The sequence below is a fragment of the Penaeus vannamei genome, chromosome 4, assembly GCF_042767895.1.
Source record: "Penaeus vannamei isolate JL-2024 chromosome 4, ASM4276789v1, whole genome shotgun sequence".
Lineage (NCBI taxonomy): Eukaryota > Metazoa > Arthropoda > Malacostraca > Decapoda > Penaeidae > Penaeus > Penaeus vannamei.
In genome coordinates, this window is record NC_091552.1 from 11,552,448 (window position 1) to 11,557,447 (window position 5,000).

Consider the following 5,000-nt stretch of genomic DNA (forward strand, 5'->3'; position numbering starts at 1 on the left):
TATTAGTATTATCATAGCTGTTCTTATCATTATCATCAATATCATTATCATTGCTACTATTATTATTATCATCATTATTATTATTATTATTGCCATTATTACTATCATTATTATTATTATTAATATCATTATTATTACTATTATCATTATTATTATTATCATTATCATTATTACTATTATTATTATTATTATTACCATTATCATTAATATTAGTATTATCATAACTGTTATTATCATTATCATTGATATCATTATCAATGCTATTATTATCATTATCATCATTATAATTACTATTATTATTATCATTATAATCATTATCATTATCATATTACTATTATTATACTATCATTATTTTTGTTATGACCATCTTCATCATCATTAATATCACTATTGTTATCATTATTATCGTCATCTTCATCATGATTATTGTCATCACTATTGTTATCATTATCATCATCATCATCATCATTATTGTTATTATTATTGTTATCTTTATTATTACTATCATCATCTATATTATTCCCACTATCGCTGTCCTTATGCTAATTCCCTTCACCTTGCTTCACTGTCGTTGCTTCATATTAATCTTAAATTTTATGACCTTGTTCTAATTTTCATAAAACTCTTTCACATTCGTTTATTCAATTTTCTTTTTAGTCTGGCCTTCTTCTTCGATCTTATTTTCTAGTTCATATATTATATTTTTTATCTATTTTTATTTTTTTTCTCTTTTCTTGCTGGTAATTCCTGTTCGTTTTCTTATTTACCGACCCGCTGGTTCTTGTTTTGTTTTTTTCTATCTCTCTCTCTCTCTCTCTCTCTCTCTCTTTCTCTCTCTCTCGATATATATATATATATATATATATATATATATATATATATATATATATCCTACTCTTCTACCTGTATGCCTGTCTCTTTCTCTCTGTCTATGTCTGTTTGTGTCTGCCTGTCTGTTTGTCAATCTGTCGCTATACGCTAATCTCTTTCTATTTTCTGAGTGTGTTTCTTTCTTTGTTTGTCTGTTTGCCTGTATCAGTGACCGTCATTTTCTGTTTATTTGTCTTTCTCTGTGTTTGTCTGTCTGTCTGCCTGTATGTCTACTTGTTTTTCTCTTTCTGTGTTTTAAACCTCCGTCCCCCTTTCTCTCTCTCTCCCCATCTTTCTTTCTCTCTCTCTCTCTCCACCTTTTTCCTTTCTCTTTCTCTTTCTCTCTCTCTCTCTCTCTCTCTCTCTTTCTCTCTCTCTCTCTCTCACTCACTTTCTCTCTCTTTCTTCTCTCTCTCTCTCCTGTCTCTCTCTCTCTCTCTCTCTCTCTCTCTCTCTCTCCTCTCTCTCTCTCTCTCTCTCTCTCTCTCTCTCTCTCTCTCTTTCTTTCTCCCTCCCTCCCTCTCTCTCTCCCTCCGTCCCCCTCTCTCTGTCTCCCTCCCTCCCTCCCTCCCTCTCTCTCTCCCTCCCTCCTCTCTACCCCTATCCCTCCCCTTCATCCTCGTCCTTATTTCCAACATCATCCCTCGTTCCTGTGTACTCGCTTCCGTATCCCGTCTGTCCTTGTTGCTTGATGTTGTTCTTTGTTGCAACAACCGCTGTCGCAGAGCCGAGGGTCCTTCCGCTGTGTCGCTGACGTCAGAGCTAAATATTATTGCTGATTTAATGGTCTTTTTTCTCTCGGGTCTTTGGCTGTTAGTTCCTGTTAATGATTTCCGTGGCCTTGTAGTTTTTTTTTGTTGTCTTTGCTGGTTTTGTTGTTGTTTGGTCGTGTTGGTGGTGGTGATGGTGTTGTTGTTGTTGTTGTTGTTGGTGGTGGTGGTGGTGGCAGTGTTGTCTTTGTTGTTGTTGCTGATGTTGTCTTTGTTGTTGTTATCAAATAGGTTTTTGGTTTTGTGACAGTAAGATTGGTCATTACGATGATGTTCTATAATGAGGCTGACTGATAGAATATGGAAATAAGAACATAGGTAATGATAATCATAGTAGAGGCGATATCAGTGGTACAAATAATGCTGCTACTCTCATACCTTATAAGAATTTTGTTAAAGTTGTTAATGTAATAACGATCATAAGCATAATAACAATAATAGTACTAACAAGGCTTTTAGTAGTAGTAGTAGTAGTAGTAGTAGTAGTAGTAGTAGTAGTAGTAGTAGTAGTAGTAGTAGTAGTAGTAGTAGTAGTAGTAGTAGCAATAACGTAATAAAAAACATAACAGTGATATAAATACTTACAAAACAGGAACACCGATCATGAAATAAATTAATGATAATGAGATAATAAAACGGTTTATTCGATTCTGACGGTAATTATGATAATTGGCGACGTTCACTTCAACACGAAGCGATCCAAATTTGGAAACCTCATAATTCTAGATGAACCAGCCCTCTTCACTTCACTTCACTTCATGTAAATCTCTTGATGAATATAAACAAATGGATTTTCACTTCACTTCACTTCACATAAATCTCATAATGTAAATAAATAAATCTTCATTTCACTTCACAAAAATTTCATAAATATAGATTAAGAAATCTTCACTTCACTTCACTTCACATAAATTTCGTAATGTAAAGAAATAAATCTTCATTTCACTTCACATAAATCTCATAATAAATATAAATAAATAAATCTTTGCTTCACTTCACTTAAATCTCATAATGTAAAGAAATAAGTCTTCACTTCACTTCACATAAATCTCATAAATATGAATCAATAAATCTTTACTTCATTTCACTTCACAGAAATCTCATTATATATATATATATATATATATATATATATATATATATATATATATATATATATAAATCTTCACTTCACTTCACATAAATCTCATAATGTAAATAAATAAATATTTACTTCGATTCACTTCACATAAATCTCACAAATATGAATAAATAAATATTTTCTTCACTTCACTTCACATAAATCTCATAAATATAAATAAATAAATCCCTTCACTTCACATAAATCACCTCATTTACATAAACAAACAAGTCTTCACTTTACTCCACATAAATCTCAGAATATAAACAAATAAATCTTCACTTCACATAAATCTCATAACAAATACAAACAAATAAATCTTCACTCTTACCAACATACACTCCCAAGAAAGCGACATCATCTTTCGTTGAATTTAGGACGAATCAAGCAAATTCTTTTCTTTCAGACGATACCTTCAAAAAAAAAAAAGAAAAAAAATCTTTTCTTTCAGACGATACCTTCAAAAAAAAAAAAAAAAAAAAAATCTTTTCTTTCAGACGATACCTTCAAAAAATTAAAAAAAAACAAATTCTTTTCTTTCAGACGATACCTTCAAAAAATAAAAAAAAACAAATTCTTTTCTTTCAGACGATACCTTCAAAAAAAGAAAAAAAAAGAAAAAAAAAACATTGCTTTAAAATCACGTAAGTAATGGTAAGTTACACATGTGTTTTGCGATCTCGAGTGATGGAGAGAGACACATGTACAGTCATACAAATGGAGAGAGAGAGAGAGATGGGAGAGAGAGAGAGAGGGAGAGAGAGAGAGAGAGAGAGAGAAGAGAGAGAGAGAGAGAGAGAGAGAGAGAGAGAGAGAGAGAGAGAGAGAGAGAGAGAAGAGAGAGGGGTAAGGGAAGGAGGGAGGGAAGGAGGGAGGGAAGGGAAGGAGGGAGAGGAGGAGGAAGAGGGTGGGAGGAAGGGAGGGAGAGAGGGAGAGGGGGAGGGGAGAGGGAGAGGGGCAGGGAGAGAGGGAGGGTGGGAAGGAGAGAGAATAAGAGGGAGGGAGGGAGGGAGGGAGAGAGAGAGAGAGAGAGAGAGAGAGAGAGAGAGAGAGAGAGAGAGAGAGAGAGAGAGAGAGAGAGAGAGAGAGAGAGAGAGAGAGAGAGAGAGAGAGAGAGAGAGAGAGAGAAATAGGGAGTCAGAGAGAGAGAGAGAGAGAGAGAGAGAGAGAGAGAGAGAGAGAGAGAGAGAGAGAGAGAGAGAGAGAGAGAGAGAGAGAGTCAGAAAGAGAGAGAAATAGGGAGTCAGAGGGAGAGAGAGAGAGAGAGAGAGAGAGAGAGAGAGAGAGAGAGAGAGAGAGAGAGAGAGAGAGAGAGAGAGAGAGAGAGAGAGAGAGAGAGAGAGAGAGAGAGAGAGAGAGAGAGAGAGAGAGAGTGAGTCAGAAAGAGAGAGAAATAGGGAGTCAGGGGGAGAAAGAGAGAGAGAGAGATAGAGATAGATAGATAGATAGATAGATAGATAGATAGAGAGAGAGAGAGAGAGCGAGAATCTATAAGCACACTTAGCACTTTCTGCGATGCGACCCCCTGATGTATAATGTTCGACAAGAAACTTTACAAACTTTAACGAAATAGTCCTTAAAAAAAACACCGTAATCTTAAAGTACAAAAAGAAAAGAAAAACAAAAGGAATTTCAGATTTTATAATGATGTAGCGATGCTAATGAGACAATGTAAATGGTTGGTTATTATTTATAATTGTGATAAATAATGGAATAATAATGGTAATAACAGCTACCTAGAACTAAATCGTCATTAATCAGATGTTGGATGTGAAGAATCTTAAATAAAATAAAAGACGAGGAGTTGGTAAGATGAAAGATAAGAATGATAAAAAGATTGTAAGATATTTTACATCTCAAAAATAACAAAGCGAATTTTCCCTACGCCATGTTATCATATATTTTTTGTTATATGAAAAAAAAAACGAAAAAAAGAACAGAAATCCTTAAGAAAAAACAATTTACAACCAAAGTAATTTCATAAAATGTAATAACTATCGTATGTTATCCTTCGTTTTGTCTTAAAAGGCAAACAAACAAAATTATTTTTACAAATTATTATAACCAAAGTAATTTTTCCATGTCACTCAGCTATTACATGCCATGATAAAAGTAACATATGAATGAAATATTTATGAATGAATTATTTATGAATGAAATATTTATCTCTGTTTTGCCCTCTACACTCTTGGGCAAAATACAAACCAATTTCGTGACCGTATTTGAGTGCAATACAAATA

General features: G+C 33.7%; 1 protein-coding gene across 1 annotated transcript in view; it reads right to left on the reverse strand.

The window, feature by feature from the left end:
- LOC138861571 (AAC-rich mRNA clone AAC11 protein-like) overlaps positions 1-5,000 on the reverse strand; it is a 17,746-nt gene that overhangs the window by 3,260 nt on the left and 9,486 nt on the right. The window lies entirely within an intron of this gene.